Source organism: Schistocerca americana, chromosome 2 (genome assembly GCF_021461395.2).
Source record: "Schistocerca americana isolate TAMUIC-IGC-003095 chromosome 2, iqSchAmer2.1, whole genome shotgun sequence".
NCBI lineage: Eukaryota > Metazoa > Arthropoda > Insecta > Orthoptera > Acrididae > Schistocerca > Schistocerca americana.
Genome location: NC_060120.1, coordinates 811,403,791 through 811,424,791, shown reverse-complemented (window position 1 = coordinate 811,424,791; position 21,001 = coordinate 811,403,791).

Sequence of the window (21,001 nt, the reverse complement as noted above, 5' to 3'; positions counted from 1 at the left end):
CCAGCTTCCCCGCTTCGGAGATGCTCCCTCCCAGGCGCCGGGTCTTAAGAATCTTTCCTTTGTCGGTGTCACTCATGTTAGTGGATTTGTGGTATATATCGTTGCTAGAATGAATACTGCTTCGTCTCTGCACCAGGTAGATACTCTCCTTACCCCTTTACGTGGCTGTTGTAGCACGAGCCCGCATTAAGTCTCGCGGTAAGCAGTGGTCACAATGGTATGGCTCATTAGTACGTATTTTAACTTGAGGTCCACAAACAGTCATTTCTGTGAGGGAGAGACATCAGAATAAGGGAGACGTCGATGAGAATTATGAGCTAATTGCCCTGTGTTATATTAGCCGAGCTTTATCCTGCGCCATCCATCCATCTATGAGGTCGCCACTCTAAATTGTTGACATTGGAATCGTCTCCTACTACTAGAACCGTCTACTCTAATTGGGACAACAAGACGAACTAGTCCACCTCACGTATCTTGTATCATCAGAAGAAGTATTTCGATTGCTGAATGGATGGTGTAGAGCGTAACCTAATTCGCATACTAACAGTAACTTTACGGTGGGAGAGTATGAAGGTATTTCCAAGAAGGGTGGTGATATCAATTTTAACGTCTGGCCCATATGAATTAATGACATACAATTCTCTGAAACTGATATGCTACTCCTGTTTGAATTTCATATGAAAATGCAAGCCGCAGTAATGTTTTCCATAATTTACAGTTTACAGGATCTCTCTATGACTGAGGCTGGCTGTGTCTTACACACAAGTATCTTCAGGGGCACTATGTGACTAATGCCCACAGTTTTATTCTGTGATTTCTGAAGCTGTCCTAGCACAGTAGGCTGGGGTGAGGAGGGGGAGGGGGTTGGGGGGGATGTAGAGTGGTTAACTTTGCAGGATCATAGGTTAATGTAAGCGTGAGATAAGCCATGACAAATTTGAGATGCAGGTACATTAATAACCGGTTCCTCCGCCAGAATACTGGATGCAAGTTTGCAAACGTGCCTGAATTGTGTTGTGCAGGTGCCAGATGTCAGTCTATAGGATGGAGTTCCAAGTCGTTGCATTTGGTTGGTCAGTGCAGAACGGTTAATGCTGTTTGTGGATGACGCCGGTGTTGTCGTCGGAGGAGATGTCATATGTCCTCGATTGAAGACAGATCTGGCGATCGAGCAGGCCACGTTAAAGGTCTACACTTTTTACAGCATGTTGAGTTGCAGCAGTGGTAAGTGGGCGGACGTTATCCTGTTGGAAAACACTGCATGGAATGGACAGCAAAACAGGTTGAACCACCAGACTGACGTACAAATTTGCATACATAGTGCCTTCTCATGGCCATCACAGGCACCGAAGCAGAACCAGATTTCATTAGGAAACACAACAGACTTTCACCCTACCCTTCAATGAACTCTTTCTTGACGCCACTGAAGTCCCAAATGGCGGTGATTTGAGGTCAGTATACTGTACACTACAGGGAGTCTGGCTCGGAGTTGTCCTTGAAGTAACCGATTTGTAACAGTTCGTTGTGTCACTGTCGTGCTAACTGCTGCTCAAACTGGAGTACAGCGTCCAGTGCCATACGCCGAACACAATGGTCTTCCCTCTTTGTAGTGCCACATGGCCGTCCGGAATCCGTTCATCCTACGGCCGTACGTTCTCGTGACCGCCGCTACCAGCAGTCATATACAGTTGCTACATGCCTGCAGTATCGCAGAACGAACATCCAGCTTCTCGTTTCCCTGTTACATGATCTCGTTCTAAATCTACATCTACATCCATACTCCGCAAGTCACCTGACGGTGTGTGGCGGAGGGTACTTTGAGTACCTCTATCGGTTCTCCCTTCTATTCCAGTCAAGTATTGTTCGTGGAAAGAAAGATTGTCGGTATGACTCTGTGTGGGCTCTAATCTCTCTGATTTTATCCTCATGGTCTCTTAGCGAGATATACATAGGAGGGAGCAATATACTGCCTGACTCCTCGCTGAAGGTATGTTCTCGAAACTTCAACAAAAGCCCGTACCGAACTACTGAGCGTCTCTCCTGCAAATTCTTCCACTGGAGTTTATCTATCATCTCTGTAACGCTTTCGTGATTACTAAATGATCATGTAAGGAAGGGCGCTGCTCTCCGTTGGATCTACTCTATCTCCTCTATCAACCCCACCTGGTACGGATCCCACAGTGGTGAGCAATATTCAAGCAGTGGGCGAACAAGTGTACCGCAACCTACTTCCTTTGTTTTCGGATTCCATTTTCTTAGGATTCTTCCAATGAATCTCAGTCTGGCATCTGCTTTACCGACGATCAACTTTATATGATCATTCCATTTTAAATCACTCCTAATGCCTACTTCCAGATAATTTATAGAATTAACTGCTTCCAGTTGCTGACCTGTTATATTGTAGCTAAATGATAAAGGATCTTTCTTTCTATGTATTCGCAGCACATTACACTTGTCTGCATTGAGATTCAATTGCCATTCCCTGCACCATGCGTCAATTCGTTGCAGATCCTCCGGCATTTCAGTGCAATTTTCCATTGTTACAACCTCGAGATATACTACAGCATCATCCGCAAAAAGTCTCAGTGAACTTCCGATGTTATCGACAAGGTCATATATGTATATTGTGAATAGCAACGGTCCTACGACACTCCCCTGCGGCACACCTGAAATACTTCGGAAGACTTCTCTCCATTGAGAATGACATGCTGCGTTGTATTATCTAGGAACTCTTCAATCCAATCACACAATTGGTCTGATAGTCCATATGCTCTTACTTTGTTCATTAAACGACTGTGGGGAACTGTATCGAACGCCTTGCGGAAGTCAAGAAACACGGCATCTACCTGGGAACCAGTGTCTACGGCCCTCTGAGTCTCGTGGACGAATAGCGCGAGCTGGGTTTCACACGACCGTCTTTTTCGAAACCCATGCTGATTCCTACAGAGTAGATTTCTAGTCTACAGAAAAGTCATTATACTCGAACATAATACGTGTTCCAAAATTCTACAACTGATAGATGTTTGTGATCAGCAATGCGTTGATAATGGCGTCTTTATCGCCTTAAAGGCATTCTTGACTAACATCAACTCGCCACGCCTAATCTCAAAGATAACCAACGCTCGCGACTGTTAGGGCTTTTATTTAAAGCAAACGTGCTTTGTATTCCCATAGTCTTATACGACTGGCACGAAACTTGAGCAGATTTTATCTTTCAGGTGCAAAAACGCGTCTACCAACTTTCCTTTATTTTGCACAACTCCTTGTAATTGCTACGAGTTGGTTTTTCCGTCAGCATGTGAGTAGTTCTCTGTTACTATTTTTGACAAGGTCAGAGCTGTGACTGAGAAGGCTCTCAGGATTTATCCTCAGCGGAGTTTTGGGTGACATATTCACTGGGGTCGAAAGAGTGCCCGAATAACTTCAGGTTGGAAAGTATTATAGCCAGCCAGCTTTCTCCGAACAGACCGCTGAGGACTATAATCTCTGTAACGCGACTGTCAATTGGTTTTGTCCGTACTAGTCGCTTCCTGGAATTGACTTTACTCGAAGGCCGTTTCTGTACATTTTTCTGAGGGTGGAGGTCTTGTAGTACCGATATTCTACTAACGGGATGAAGAGGACGCAATGATGTGGAATCCCATGAATCGATTATATCGTCCTGAGCATCAGAGCTTCATTGACTCCTGTATTGCCCATCAGAATGATTACGGTCACACTTCCTTCGATATTTTCAGTAAATATGATTTCCGTGTATTTGAATTATTTGTTGTTGATTGCAGCACGCGATTCCTAATTAAAAGCATTAAGTTCATGCGTAAGTTCGAACATTTTCGTTTTCCGTGTTCCTGTTACGGTTGTTATGGGTTTGTTTATCGATTGTCATTTTTTTACTTGTGGTTCACTGTTGCTATTTGAGTTTACATATTGTCGTTTCGTCATTTGGAGATAGTGAGTGAAACTGCGGACGCTAGATAATGGAGTGTAAAGTGGAGAAATCGCTACTTTTCCGACATATTCTTCTGTTTGGCAGCAGCGGAGACAGTCAGAAACTTTCGCGCCAAGTATGGGGATAACATCATTGGGCAGAGCACGGCAAGAAAATGGGTTTCTCGCTTTAAGGAGGAACGTTTTGACATCAGTGACCCTTCACATTCCGAAGACTTGCGTGATTTGATGAAGATGGTTTCAACGCTTTAACCCATAATGATTGATGTGTACTCGAGAACTGGCAAATATGATGAACTGTGATCATTCCACCATCGTGAGATCTCTGTATTCAGTGGGTAAGGTTTAAAAATGTGGTGTTTCGATAACGCATGCTCTAAGCCAAAATCACAAAAATCGACAGTGCTTCTCGGCTTGCTCGTCATCAATTGGCTCGCGAAAAATACCGACATTCCAATCCTGTATCATTACTGGTGTCTTTATCCTAACCTAAGGAAAATAAACGAATGGCTGAACCCAAATAAAACAGCAACTGTCCGTATAAAAATATTCGCGAATACACAAAAGATAATATCGCACATCTGTTGAAACAGGAACTGTGTGGTGTGTTACGAATTGCTTCCCCGTGGTGTAACTCCCACTACTGACATTTACTGCCAACAATTGAGACGGTTGCTGACGTAGTCCGAGAACGACGGCAAGGGAGACTATGTGAATGGAAATTATTTCACGATAACGCCCGCCTGCATTCTGCTAGACTGACAAAAGCAGTATACAGGAGTTGGGTTGGGAAGTCATTCTGCACCCGCCTTATTCACTTCATCTTAGGCCATCAGATTCCCACCTTTTCCTCTCTCTATCAAAATACCTTCAAGAACCATCGGATCCGGATGAGAATGCGCTACAAACATGGGACGAGTTCTCCGCCTCAAAACCACATGGTTTCCACAATCGCGGAATCGAAAAGTGCCTGTGACGCGGACAGCTGAAATTTCATAATTGGAAAACTCTGCAGCATTGACTGACAGGGGGAATATATGGATACACTTCGCGTCTAATCCCATGCAAAAGAATACATTTGTGAATCATTCATGAAGCGAAAGTTATGGTAGTCTGCAAAGTTTCCGACTGAACATGAAGATAGCAGCATTAGTCAACAAAAGTTGGAGAATTTTTTGTGCGTGCCTGGTACAGCACTCATCAGAATTTCACAGAGCGAGGAGGCGCAGATGTTAGCACATAGGACTCGCATTCGGAAGGACGTCGGCTCAAACCCGAGTCCGGCAATCCAGATCAACTTCAGTCAAATGCCGGGATGGTTCATTTGAAAGGGCACGGCCGACTTCATTCCCCATCCCTCCCTAATCCTATGGGACCGATGACCTCGCTGTTTGCTCCCCTCCTCCAAATCAGTCAACCAACCAACCAAAATTTTGGCCATTATGGAAGCACAGTTGTTGGTTGACAGACGTTTTAGTGAATCTACGCGCGTGTTTTGTGAAAATGGACAATATCGAGCGTAGAGCTATCATTTTTGGTTTTAAAAGACAGTACGCCTAATGAAATCAGGCACGAGTTGGACGCTGTTACGGCGACTATGCGCCAAAATTTAATACCGTAAAATTTTGGGCAACTGAATTTAAACATGGCCGTATCGGTTTCGGTGACGACGAGCGTTCGGGTTGGTTAAAACATGCAGCCAGCGACGACAACAGTGCTCAAGTTTACCAAACGGTGCTAGAGAGCTGTCGAATTAAGGTGAGATAGATAGCTGAGGCTATGAGCATATCTAAAGAACGTGTTTTCACGTATCGACAGAATATTTAGAGTGAGAAAGCTAACCGCACGTTGGGTACCATGATCATTCATTCTGCGCCATCTCACGCATCAGCGGTTGCCATGGCAATCGTCCACAAATTGCGGTTTCTGTTGCAGTATCACCGTTCTTACGCACTTGATCTACCTCAACTACAAGCTGACATTGGAGGAGAGAAATTTCCGTAGAATGAAGAGGCCATCGCATTCGTAAACAACGATTTTGCAGAGAAAGACGTTACAGGGAGCGGAACATCGCTGGGAGAAGTGTATAAACAAAGGAAATTTTATTGAAGAATAAAAATAAATTTGAAGGAAAACTGTCTTATTTCCTAGGTCGTAAACTTTTCAGGTCGTAGACCACCTGTTTGAAGTTTAATAACTGTGGGTTTCCTTTACCTGAATAATTTCTTCGTTAATTTCTTCACTTCATTGACTTCAACAGCTAATTCAGTTTTTGACAGGATTTGCTACATTTCAGTTAACAGCTAATTCAGTTTTTGACAGGATTTGCTACATTTCAATTAACAGCTAATTCAATTTTTGACAGGATTTGCTACATTTCAATTTTTTGCGCTCCTACTCCAATAACTTTTCATGAACTTTACTAGTGAGTATGAAAGATGGTAGATTGTGTAAATAATATTGATTGTTATTAGTGGTTGGTCATGAATGGATTCATTACTTCGCCTCAGGGTCGTACCTGTACATTCAAGTTTCATCTCTAGTTACAGTTTACCACATCAAGTCCGGATATGAATGAAGGCGATCCTTCAGCACTGTGCAGACTAACAAATAATTTTCCTTCTGTTCATCAGTCGAAAGTCTGGGAACAAATGGTGCACTCACTCGTCTCATTTACAAATTATCAGTAAAATGTTTTGCACGGACCTGTATGACATGCTAAATTCTTCGGTAAGCTCTTGAATAGTAAATCGTCTGTTTGAACGAACAGATTTTTCCACCTTTTGAATGTTTTCTTCTGTTTTCGAGGTTAATGTACCCTCTGAACGTTTCTCGTCTTCTGCAGACTCATTTCCGCTTTTAAATCACTCATACCACTCGTACACAGTCTTCAGAGTTACAGCGTTATCGCCATACACCAATTTCATTTTATGAGTTTACTTGGCACTTTTCCACTAACTGAAAAACTACGTTGACCGAAATCCGTGATGCGCGACAGACGTGTCAACACAAACATGCTTTAGCTTCTCTGGTCGCTGACTGACAAGTCAGAACGTGTTCCAACTTGACACTGCCTGTCTCAACGGATTAGTTATGAGTCAAATTACATAAACTGGTAGCAGTTGCTGCTGGCCGGAGTGGCCGAGCGGTTCTAGGGGCTTCAGTCTGGAACCGCGCGACTGCTGCGGTCGCAGGTTCAAATCCTGCCTCGGGCATGGATGTGTGTGATGTCCTTAGGTTAGTTAGGTTCAAGTAGTTCTAAATTTTAGCGGACTGATGACCTCACCTGTTAAGTTCCATAGTGCTCAGAGCTATTTGAACCATTTGGTAGCAGTTGCTGCTAAAAAAAGATTCACTGTAGTTTTTGATCATACCTCATATATTAGGAAGCCACCTTAGCTGCTGTTATGAAATGTTTTCAATTTCGACAACCAGTTAGATGCTGAGTTCCTTGGCTCACATGAAAACTCATATCATTCATGAAGTTTTGGTGTGTACCAAGCACTCCCTAAGTTCATAGACACTTGTCACCTGAGGATTATCAATGAACATAACCAGCAGTGGAATTTAGCGCCTTCCCTAACAGTAATAGAGATGGTTTTTGACGTCCAAATTGAGTAACGCGCGAATGACAACGGCGAGGAATACTGTTAGATGCCAAGTTCTTCGCTAAGCTCTCGAACAGTAAATCGTCTGTTTGAACGAATATTTGTTCCACTTTTAGGATGTTTTCTTCTGTTTTTGAGATTAAAGGACGTTACGAATGTTATTCATATTCTACAGACTCATTTCCTCTTCTAAATCACTCATACTACTTGTAAAGAGTCTTCAGAGTTACAGCGTGATGGCTCTTACCAACAAACCAATCATAGAGGTGATAGTGGAGTTAGTTATGTTTTAAGCAAATGAAGACAGAAGGGCAGTGTTTGCTGCCTTTTTGTCACTTTCGTAAACGAGTCACCAGCAGACGTCTTTGATGAAAATGAATTTTGCTTACTTGCTTCTGCAACGAAGGCGTGATCCACAGAAAGCCCGAAGATCAAAGTGGATTTTAATTGCTAGCAGCTGCACATCTTACAAGGGGAGGCCGCCAATTGTGAAAATCAGATTCGATTCATACTGCGCATAATAAAAGCTCATGGCCAGAGGTGTAATGTGGCAAAGCACCAAGATGCACTTCTCAGCCGTTGTCGAGAAAATCGACAGTTAAAAGAAACCGTTGCGTTGAAATACTCTCGACGATTAGTAATTTTCTATATATATATATATATATATATATATATATATATATATATATATATATAAAGTATTAATGAATTGCTTATGCATGTTGGTGAAGGCGGATCGCTATCCAATTGTACCGCCTCCATTTTCCCGTTTTTTTTAACAGGGTGTACCAAAGCTCTCCCGTCCGCACTGATTTTCGACAATGTTATAAGTTGCGCTAGGGACCGCATCTACCTTCTTTCGAAGTTAGCAGGCAACTACGCTGTTATGCGGCGGCTCGTTTCGGCCCATTCAACATCTGTCATTCAAGTGTAACGAGCGAGTAACGGAGTTTATATTTCATACCCGCCACAGCAAATTTGTGTTCGTGGGGTCTCTATTCTAATTCGAAAGTTTGACTTACGCTATACGTATTCGTTTCGGAATATCGTTTCTACGTCTTCCGTTAACTATGCGTGGTTAACATTATGAAGACAATTAATAACATTTGTGAAATACAACTTTGTTTGCGGAAAACATAATGATGTTCGAAGTCGCCAGTTTTTCCACGACAAACGACTTTCAACAACTTATTATATGCATAATTGTTGCAACTGATTGCCGGGAATTATATATATATATATATATATATATATATATATATATATATATGTTATTTGTTTTCTGAATTATAAAAAACAAATACTACCAAAAAAAAGTTGCATAGCGCGAGATTCGATCCGGCGACCTTCGGATTACGAACCCGAGCGCTTACCGCTGCGCCACTACGCTGTGGAGAGTTATTAATCGTAGAGAGTATTTCACTGCAATGGTTTCTTTTAACTGTCGATTTTCTCGACAACGGCTGAGAAGTGCATCTTGGTGCTTTGCCACATTACACCTGTGGCCATGAGCTTTTATTATGCGCAGTATGAATCGAATCTGAATTTCGCAATTGGCGGCCTCCCCTTGTTAGTGCAAAACTGGGAAACAGAGTCTGCCACATCACCACTTTTTGCTAGTCCACCCCAGTAGCTGAGTGGTCAGCGTGACGGATTGCCGTCTTCTGGGCCCGGGTTCGATTCCCGGCTGGGTCGAAGATTTTCTCCGCTCAGGGACTGGGTGTTGTGTTGTGTTCATCATCATTTCATCCCCATCCGGCGTGCAGGTCGCCCAATGTGGCGCCGAATGTAATAAGACCTGCGATATGGCGGCCGGACCTGCCCCGCGAGGGGCCTCCCGGCCATTGACGCCAAACGCTCATTTCATTTCATTTACCACTTTTTGCTGAACACTGTGATCCGCGCTTGTGTGTGTGTGTGTGTGTGTGTGTGTGTGTGTGTGTGTGTGTGTTTCGGACCCGGAGTCGAGAGACACCCTTTGCTTACAACAGACTTGAAGGCATTTTCAGCTGTTTCTCCTGATGGCACTGAGATACGGTCTTCAAACAACTTACCGGAATGCAACAGTGAAACGTGTACGGCCGCCAATGTTTCGCCAGATGAAGACTGTCAATTTCAAGGCACAAATGGAATACAAGAATGCTGTCATAGATACCTCCTGACGTTGTTCGTATTTGGTTGTCTCGTGGGTCTAGTTTTTTAGGTGTGTGTGTGTTGTCTTTATTCATGCCTCTCGGTCAGAGTAGCCCGCCTCTGGAGAGTCCAAATTAGAGGTCTGCAAATTGGCCATTTTTCTCGCGCATAATAGCTCGAGCGCACCTGCGCGAGTGTGAATGCACGGAGCGGGCAGGCTGTTGTCGAAGGAGGCGCCATGTGGAGGACGAACAGAGGCCGCCCGGTCTGGTGCGCTCGCAGCCCTGTGTGTTGCTGGCTGCATACTCCCGTTAAACGATACTCACTGCAATTTAGTAATGCAGTAGTTGTCACGACTACACAGTCTCGTTTCTGGGCGGGAAGGAGCGCCAGGTCCCCGGCGGATTTGTGTCAAGGTCCGGCCAGTCTGTGGATGGTTTTTAGGTTGTTTTCCATCTGCCTCGGCGAATGCGGGCTGGTTCCCCTTATTCCGCCTCAGTTACACTATGTCGGCGACTGCTGTGCAAACAATTTCTCCACCTACGCGTACACCACCATTATTCTACGCAAACGTAGGGGTTACACTCGTCTGGTGTGAGACGTTCCCTGGGGCGTCCACCGGGGGCCGAACCGCACAATAACCCTGGGTTCGGTGTGGAGCGGCGGAGGGGTGAAGTGGACTGGGGTAGTCCTCGTGGGGTTGTGGACTACTGCGGCTGCGGCGGGGACGGAGCCTCTCCGTCGTTTCTAGGTCCCCGGTTCAAATACAAAGCGATACAATACATTCTCGTTAAATACAAGTCAACCTCATCGGTTGATTGGTGAATGGTAGTATATAACTGCGACATAATGGTCAATAAGAGAAAACAGCTTGCTTTAAAGTAACACGAAAATTGGCAACCACTTAACAGTTTCACGGGAAAACTAAGTAACTATCATCTGTTGTAATGGTGGTCGGTCTTGGAATGAAACAAGAAGTGCAGGGAAGTTAATGCGAAATGACTGCATGAAAAATGTGAAGAAACCGAAAAATAAATGATTGTTGGAAGGACTGGCTCGGCGTACAGTGAAGACAAAACAACTTTCGGTGAAATTAGAGGTAAGGGTGGTAACATTAAGAGTGCATTGGCAATTCCACCGTTAAATGCAGAGCAGCAGTCGGATAGGTGGAAAGGTACACTGAAGGTCTCTATGAAGGAGAGAGAAGAAGAAACGATTGTCGGTATGGAAGAGTTATGGGATCAGATTTTAAAATCATAACTTAAAAGAGCTTAAAATATAATGAGGCCGATGGAGCAGAAAACATTCCATCAGAATTTCTAAAACCATTGGGGTGGGGAGTAACAAAACGACTGTCCATGTTGATGAATGTATGAGTATGGCGATTTACCATTTGACTTTCTGAAAAATATCATCCACGCAATTCCGAAGACTGCAAGAGCTTACAAGTGCGAGAATTATCGCACAATCTGCTTAACAACTCATGCATCTAAATTGCTCACAAGAATAATTATGCAGGAGAATAGCAAAGAAAATTGAGGATGTATTAAATGGCGATCAGTTTATCTTTAGGAAAGGTAAAGGCAGCAAAGAGGCAGTTCTGACGTAGCGGTTGATAATAAAAACAATTCGAAAAAGCAATCAAAATGTCAAATGGTGCAAGATGTTCGAAGTTCTGCGGAAAATAGGCATAAGCCATAGGGAGGAACGGGTAATATGACACATGTACAAGAGTCAAGAGGGACTAATAAGAGCGGAGGACCAAGAACGAAGTGCTCGGAATAAAAAGGGTGTGAGACAGAGATGAAGTCCTTCGCCTCAACTGTTCCATCTGTTCATCGAAGAGGAAGTGGTAGAAATGAATGAAAGGTTCGGGAACAGATTTAAAATTCAAGGTGAAGGGATATCAATGACACGATTCGATTATGACATTGATATCCTCAGTGAAAGTGAAGAGTAATTACAGGGTCTGATGAACGGAATGAACAGTCTACTAAGTACTGAATATGAACTGAAAGTAAATCTATGAAATACGAAATTAATGAGAAGTAAGAGAAATGAGAACAGCGAGAAACTCAACATCAGGATGGATGGTCACGAAGCAGATTAAATTGAGTAATTCCACTACCCAGACAGCAAAACAACCCATGACAGGCGGAACAAAGAGAACATCCAAAGCAGACAAGCACTGGCAAAGAGGGAATTTCTGCCCAAGAGAAGTCTACTGCTTTGAAGTATAGGCCTTAATATGAGGAATAAACTTCCGAAAATATACGATTGAAGCACAGTATTATGTGGAAGTAAATCACAGATGGCGGAAAAACTGGAATGGCAGAATATCACTGTCATTCCTGGTTAAGAGAAATCTACAGTATCAAACATAAGCCTTAATTTGAGGAAGAAATTTCTGAGAAAAAAAATGGTTCAAACGGCTCTGAGCACTATGGGACTTAATATCTCAGGTCATCAGTCCCCTAGAACTTAGAACTACTTCAACCTAACTAATCTAAAAACATCACACACATCCATGTCCGAGGCAGGATTCGAACCTGCGACCGTAGCAGTCGCACGGTTCCGGACTGAAGTGCCTAGAACCGCACGGCCACACCGGCCGGCAGACGATATTCACTACAATTTAGTTATGCAGTAGTTGTCACCACTATGCATTCTCGTTAAATACAAGTCAACCTCATCGGTTGATTTGTGAAGGGCAGCATACAATTGTGACGTAATCTAAAGACATCACACACATCCATGTCCGAGGCAGGATTCGAACCTGCGACCGTAGCAGTCGCGCGGTTCCGGACTGAACTGCCTAGAACCGCCCGGCCACCGCAGGCGGCCTTTCTGAGAAAAAAACGTTTGGAGGACATAATTGTCAAACACGGACTGTTAAAATCGGAGCAGAAGACATCGAAGCATTTGAGATTTGGTACTGCAGACGAATGTTGGAAATTAAGTGGACTGGTAGGGTAAGGAATGAGGATATTCTGTACAGAATCAGAAAGGATTAACTCGAAAACGCTGACAAGAAGAAGGGATGGGATGATAGGAAGTCTCTTAAGACATCTGGGAATTACCGCCATGGTACCAGAAGGAGCTGTAAAAGGGTAAAAATTGTAGAGGAAGACATAGATTAGAATATATATCCAGCAAATAACTGAGTATGTAGGTTGCAAGTGCTACTCTGAGAAGAAGAGGTTGGTGCAGGTAATTCATGGCGGGACGGCAAGACATTTATTAGCAGTCAAAGGCTGATGACTAAAAAAAAAAAAAAAAAAAGAAAAAAGAAAAAAAGATGTGGTGTACGTACTGTAAGACCTTCGGTATACACACCATCCGATTATTTGACTTGTCGCTCTAACGAAGTAGGCGAGTGTCAGCAATATGTCTCGATGTATCGTGGTCTTATCGTGGCGTGTTTATCTTCTGCCGTTAGGTCAGACGATAGAAATGCGACTTGCACGCTTAGAGTAGCAGATAGACGGTGACCAACTTTAAACAGACCTTGATTAATTTTCACACACATTTAATAAAATAATAAAAAGCATAGATAGTATGTAACTTGATTCTGGATGCTGTTTACAATTGAAAATCTGAAGTTCCTTTGGTCTTGGTACGTTAATCTTATTCTCACATATCTCTGATACTTGACAAAGTGTCTATTCATTTATCTTCATGGCTATGTACAGGAATATGATAATCTTATTAGGCGCAGACTGAAACTTGACTATAGACTGGTACAGAGAAATGCAGACTGATGCGGACTGCCTATTCGGAGGTCTGTACACTCGTTATAATACATCGAGCGTGTGTGATCCGCGAGGAGAAAAGGTTCTATGTTAGCAGCAATCTCATTGGCTGCGTTACATATTAATACGCGGATCGGAGGAAGCAGAATTTGGTCCGTCTCTAAGACAGCGCCATCTCGTAGTGCGGAGACAGACGAGCGCTGCGCCTGCGCTGTTGTGCTTAGCGGGGCGCGCTCTATTGGGAAAGTTGTGTACGCGCTGACTACGCGGAACCATGTACACAACAAAAGAGGAGCGACAACATGGCTAAATTATGTCGAGCTTGTGCACTTCGCCGAGCAAAAGGGAGTTATCCACGATATCAGGAGGTTTCTCATGACTTTTGTCACCTTAGTGTAGAGTGAGACGCCACATATTTACCATCGGAAATTCTGCGTGGTGAACCTTTAATGGACCTTTCCTGGGCGTAAATTCACTATGTACTGTTAGAGTGCAAAATGAATGTTCCTTTACACTGCAAAATATTTTGTTCCAGATGTGACAGGACTGAAGTAGTACTCTGGCCGCAAAAGAGGAATCGACAGGAAAGTGCAGTGTTGTTGGTTCTTCAAGTGGACAGGTTTGTCCCTGGGCTGCTGTCCGGCCAGAGCGGCGTGCGGCCTGGAGCAGTGGTAGCGGCCGGCAGCGGCAGGCACGGCGAGGGGGTGGCTGAGGCGCGCGGCTATCGCACCGGCACGGCGCGGCGGCCACCGCCCGGCTGACTTAAGCAAGCAACTTCCTCAAGCAATCCTTGCCTCCCCTGCTCCTTCTCCGGAGGCGGAGGTGCGTTCCCTCCCGCGCTTCCACCCCGCCTTGCCCACATGCACAGTGTTTATCGATTTCCCCGACATGACCAGCACCTTGGGCCGGTCCTGGGACGAAGGGCTGTGGCGGCGGTCCTCAGGGGGGTAGCGGGGTGGTCGCTAGTGGAGGGGGGGGGGGGGAAAGGGGGATGCGCAAGTGGGTTTGCCCGAGGTGGGGTGGGGTGCTTCATCTCGGCCAGATGTATTAATTGGTCCAGCCTCGCCTCCTCCACCTCCTCCTCCATCGTCTTCTCCACCGCCTCCTCGGCCGTCGCTTCTCTCTCCCATTCCGCACCGCACCGCAACGCACTCCTCCAAGGAGATGGCCCAAGTGCGAGAGCCAGGGACGAGAGGACAATGCCGGTGTATTTACATGTTCCGCGCGGCCCGGCCAGATAGTGCCTCAGTCAACATCTGCGGACCGCCGGGCCTCGCCCGTTCCTATCGACAAGTGGAGGAGCGGTCGCTGGGGGGCGGGGTGGGCGGCTAACCCTTATTAATCTGACGGCCGCTGACAGTTCCAAGATGACGGCCGCGCGCCGTCTTTGCGCCGTCCCCCTGCTAAGACTGCGGTGAAGCCGCAAACCCGCGGGGACCCTCGATATCCGTTGCGTCCGCATATCTGTTTGCCGAGTTGGACAGGCATTCTCGCTCGCTGCGTGCCAAGGATGCCCGACTCCCGCTAGTGGAAACGAAATGTGCCTCTGGTAGCCAAGCACTGCGGCAACCTGTACTTGTGTGGAATTATACTGTACATAATGACAAAGTAAATGTCAACGTTCCAGCTTCCATAATGCTTTTTATGTCATCCCGAAGATGACTGCCCTAGGTCGGGCGAAATATCTACTCATGTTTGGTAACTTCTGCATCTACATCTACACGATTACTCTAAAATTCACAGTTGCCTGTCAGAGGGTTCATGGAACCACCTTTGAGCTGTTTATCTACCATTCCACTCTCTAACAGCGCGGGGGAAAAACCAGCTCTTAAATAATTCCGTGCGAGCTCCGATTTCTCTTATTTCATTATGATGATCATTTCTCCCTATGCAGATGGGTGCCAACAAAATACTCTTTGACACTCTGAGGAGAAGTTGTAATGGTTCTTTTTTTACGTGACCACTATGGCACTCCAACCCCAGTTCTCGATACCAGTAATATCGTACTACTTTTCTGTGAAGTAACAGACATATTTTTGTGACAATATTCACATTTGGTTTTATTAATGTATAGTTACTCCGATGTATCGATATATTACAGTGGTATGGTTCTTGTGTGTATTCATTTCTGTGAGACTGTCATAATCTTTGACTTACTTGTAACCGTTTTGGCGCGAATGCGCTCAGAGCAGTCATTGTTTTCACTTTGCAGAAGTTAAGTTGTTATTTCGCTTTGTAAAAGAACAGTCAAGTCTTGTGTTTGGTTAAAGTGGAAATTAAGTATATGAAGATTGATACAAAACTGTTTTCTTGATGATGTGACAATTAAGAAGAAGTATACGTGAATTTACAAGAAGTTTAATAAAAATGTGGATCGTGAACACCAAGTCAAAAATTATTTCAACCATACCATTGTTCTGATCTGGGATTGTTTTATCATTAAGAATTTCCTGAAAAACGCATTTGTTAGCTCTTCAAATATTGCTAAAATACAGATCTGGACCTTCTAGCAGACAAAGTGGAATCACCCTAGAATCAACAAGATGAGCCATAACAACTTCGACGAAATCTACGTGGGAATCCATTCAAGATGTGCCAAAATTAATGACTTTTTTACAGTGACTTCATTATTTCCATTCTGACGATAACAACAACAGTCAATAACTTTGTTGTTGCGCGATAAAGCGAATATATGCTGCGTGAGCAACATTATTAATCTGATTTCTAACCTACTTTGCAAGTGGTGGTATTGTTAGAAAGTCGATGAATGAAATTTCATGAGAGGGTCGTGCCGCAGAAAAAAGCCCATTTTTATGGACAGAAACCCTAATTCGTGCAACATATCCGTGGCAATCCCCCCCTGTTTCGCGATAATACAAAACGAACTTCCATCTTTGAACTTTTTCGATGTCCTCCATCAATCCTCTCTGATGCGGATCCCACAATGCACAGCAATACTCCAAAAGAGGGCGGCAAGCTTAGCGTAAGCAGTCTCTTTAGTAGACTTGTTACATTTTCGAAGTGTCCTGCCAATAAATCGCATTCTTTGGTTTGTTTCTAGGTGATCGATCGATTTTAAGATGTTCGTACTGTAATCCCTAAGTATTTAGTTGAGTTTACAACCTTTAGATTTGTGTGATTTATCGTGTAACTGAAATTTAGCGGATTATTTTTAGTGCTCGTGTGGATGACTTCACACTTGCCTGTTTTTGCACCATACAGATATCTTGTTTAAATTATTTTACAATTTCTTTTGATCATCTTCTACTTCACATGACGGTGAATCATAGCATATAGCGTCATCTGCAAACAACATAAGAGGACTGCTCAGGCTCTCTACTAAATCAGTTATGTAGATCAGAAACAATAGAGGGCCTATATCTAATAGTTCCTTGGGGAATTCCAGATATTACTTCTGTTTTACTCGATTACTTGTCGTCAGTTATTATAAACTATGACCTTTCTGACAGGAATCACGAATCCATTCACACTACTGAGACTTTCCTCCATAGGCAAGGAATTTAATTAGAAGTCGCTTGTGAGGAACGGTGTGAAAAGCCTTTTGGAAATACAAAAAAAAAAAAAAAAAAAAAAAAATGGAATTAGTTTGACGTACCCTGTCGATATCACTCATTACTTTGGGAGAATAAGGAACGAGTTGTGTTTCACAAGAATGGTATTTTTCTGAATTCATGTCGGCTATTTGTCAGTAAACCGCTTTCTTCGACGGGATTCACAGCATTCGAGAACAGCTCCAAAATCCTATTGCAAATCGACGTTTGTGATACGGGTTTTTAATTCAGCGGTTTACTCCCATTTCCCTTCTTTGGTATTGGTGTGACCTGTGCAGCTTTCCAGTCTTTAGTTACATGACAGATAAGTATGCAGCATACCCTGAAATGAACCTGATTGATATAGAATCTAGACTAGAGGCCTTTCCTTTCTTAAGTGTTTTAAGCTGCTTCGTTGCATCAAGGATATCTTCTACTATGTTTCTCGTGTTGGCAGTTGTTCTTGGTTCGAATTCTGGAATATTTACTTCGTCTTCTTTTGTGAAAGAATTGCGGTATGCCGTGTTTAGTAACACTCCTTCAGTGGCGCTGTTGTCATTTTCACAATATGTCGCTAGGTGCTAAAAGCAAATGAATTTTAATTGATGCCGGCTGCAGAAGTCTTTATTTTCGGATGTCAGCAGATTACTTTGGCGCCGTTCTGCTCGTTCTGTTATCTTGTACTAATAGTAAATAAAAGCAAAAGGACGACCCATCCAGAGATTATACGACATTATCCAATCATAAATATGTAAACTTTAACTGTTACATCTTTCGGTCTACAGCCTCTCGATGTGCCCTTGTCCGGTTTGTGGCTGGTGCTACAGACCTGGAATACATTGAGATTACGTCGCGAAACTTAAAGTTCGTCTATATGACCAATGATAGAAGTTGCTCATATAACTGCGTAACTTCAAAAACTCAGCAAAAATAGGAAATGTTGTTCAGTTCCTCTCAAACAGACAACGTATTAATAAGTAATGATATTAATCAGTAATGAAATGAATCGACAATTTAATGAAAACTGGTTCCATGAAAAACTTCAAATGAAAATTTTAAACTTTCAAAATCTGTGCAGTCTTAGGTATTACATTTCCTTTGATTATTACTGTGATGTCAGTTTGAGTGGTATTGAACAACATTATTTCTGCTGAGTTGATTAAGTAATGCAATTATGTGAGGAACTTTTGAGTTCTACTTTCGTGACATAATCTCGATGTATTTCTTGTATTTAGCGTCAGCCACAAATCGGACTTGGGTGCATCGGGAATCTGTAGACTTAAGGATGTAACAGTTTAAATTTACATATTAATGATTGTTTAGTGATACACAGTCACTGGGTGGACGGTACATTTGATACAGGGGTTAGGTTGGTGGGCACGTTCGCAAAAGACCTAACTACCTAACTGTTACACTCGAAATTTTCTGTGATCTGTCTTATGTATCCTAATTGTGGCCTACATATATCAATTTTCTTATGTACTGATCTTCCAGCGCAAGAATACTTCAGCATAGTTCTCGTTACTTTGTTCCTCCTTTTGGTGAGGGTCTACCATGAACTCTTTGTTTAAGTAGTTTTGTACTCCTTAATTTTGAACTTTGGCTGTCCTCTTAATTTCTATCGGATTCCGAGCAAGACCATATTTCGAATGCTTGCACTTTCTTCCACTCTGGACTTCTGATGGTCTATGTTTCCTAACCACACAATGCTGTGCTCCAGACGTACAAGTTCACGAGCATCTTCCTAATCTCAATAGCAATTTATAATGTCAGAAGAGCTCTGTTGTTGAAGAAAGCATTTTTAGCCCGTGCCAGTCCACTTCTGTTGTTTCCTTGCTTCAGCCATTCCACTTAATTTTCCATCCTACATACGAGAATTTTTCCTATGACTTACATCCTCGTTCAACTTACTTTATTGGCCACAAAATCCGCAGTCGATCCTTGGTCTCACCAGTCAGCTTCCTAAATCTTCTTCTGTCCATTTATTCTTCGCCAACTAGTCCCGCTTTACTCATGTCCTCTCTGATCATGTCAGTCCATCTCAGCTGTGGTCTTCTTCCACCACCTGCCTGGTAACTGCCCTCCTCGACGCACTACGTTCTCATACCATCCCTTTCCTCTTTTTGCTCACAGTCACAATATCCAGCGATCTGTACAGCTCCTGTGATTCGCGGTTTTCCTTTTTTCTCCAGATGTCTTCATCCTTCACTGGTCCAAATATCTGTTTCAGAAGAGCATTCTTAAATGCCTGGAGTTTTCTTTTTTTTTGTGTCAGAGTGCAGGTCTCTGCTCTGCATACGACGACAGGCTGTCTCACTGTCCTGTAGATGCTAATCTTCACGGATCTCGATAGAAGCCGGGACTTCAGCAGCTTTCCGACTGCTAACTTTGACCTCTTCCCCGCTTGAATTCTTGCCATTATTTCCTCGTCTGTCTCATTCCTTTCATTGAGTACTGCCCCAAGATAGTTCAACTCTTCTAACCTTTCAAAGATTTTAGCATCCACATCTAAAGGTCTGTCATCGTTCTCTCTTCCCACTAAGAGGTATTTGTTCCTATCCATATTAATCCTAAAGGCTGCTCTCATTGCCTCTTCCTTTAACGCACTTGCCATCTGAGCCTAATCTTTTTCATTGTGTCCTACTAGAACATCATCCGCATAGGCCAGGGTGTTGATCCTTCTATGCAGCTGAATTCCGGCCTCCTGAACTGTTATTTTTCTCAGTGTTATTTCCAGAATCAGATTAAACAGAGAAGGGAGAAGTAATCTCCCTGTCGCGCCCCACTCCTCAGCTTGAACTTCTGTTCACTTTCAACGTGCATGTTGTCTCATGTATACATGCCTTTGTTAGTTTTATTAGTTTTTGGGAACCTGTGCCCATTCGAGTTTTTGGCATATTGCCTATCTGTTCACACTGTCGTGTGGTTTTTGAAATCCACAAATAGACAATGAACTTCTCTGCAAAATTCCCCACTCTTTGATTGCACTTGCCTCATTGTATGTAGTTGGTCTAGGGTTGATTTTCCCTTTCTAAACGCTGCATGTGGGAATCCAAGTGTCGACTCGACGTTTCACGTTAGCAACTTCAGCAACAACATACTCAGAATCTTCTAAGCTGTACGTAGTAAGCTAATTCCTCTATAGTTGCTGCATCTCAGTGGATCTCATTTCTTATGTAAGCGCAGATGACATACCGCTTCAGTTCCAAATCAAAGAGATTGGCTCGTATATTCTCTCTTGTAGGATATCGCTTCTCTCTTGCAGCATCTGTGCAGGTATGACGTCTATTCCTGGTGCCTTTCCCTTCTTCAGCATTTTTATTGCTCCCACCTGTTCCATGCTCGGCAGGTAATACTTCGCTGTTGGTATTGTCACTCTGTTTTCTCTGTACAATTCTTTATATTAATATCCTTTCGATGGTGCTGTCGCAACTCTGTTGTTAGTGTCGTCCATATTCACAAGATATTCGAAATGGTTTTTCCATTCCATCATAACTTTCGGATTATCTTTTATAATTTGTGCTATCTGACCTTTGATCACGTCAATCCTTGCGCTATATCCTTTCTTGAAGAACCTGACTGCCTTGTAAATATCTCTTGTATTCTTACCGTTCCATTCTTTTCTGCGAATGTTATCGTTCTGCTTACATATCCTCACTATTTTGTTCGGTGGATTTGTCTTGTTTCCCTAGCTGCTTCCATGTATCCCAACATTTTTCTTTCATCTGTTTCGTTCGTCACCCATAGCACTTTAACCGCTTTTCTTTTGTTGACTACATCTCTGTATCTATCATTAAACCATCTTCTGCTCCTCCTCTTTCTTCTCTCCAACAGTTTCAGCAATTCGTCTGCAGCGTGTTCGACTTCGATCTTGAGCGTGGACCACGACTTCTCTACATCATCCCCCACGTCTTTCAGGGCAAGAAACCTACTTCACAGGTCAGTTGCATGGCCATCACTGATATGGTGCTGTTTTAGTAGATATGCTTTTATTTTCTTGTCCTCTTCT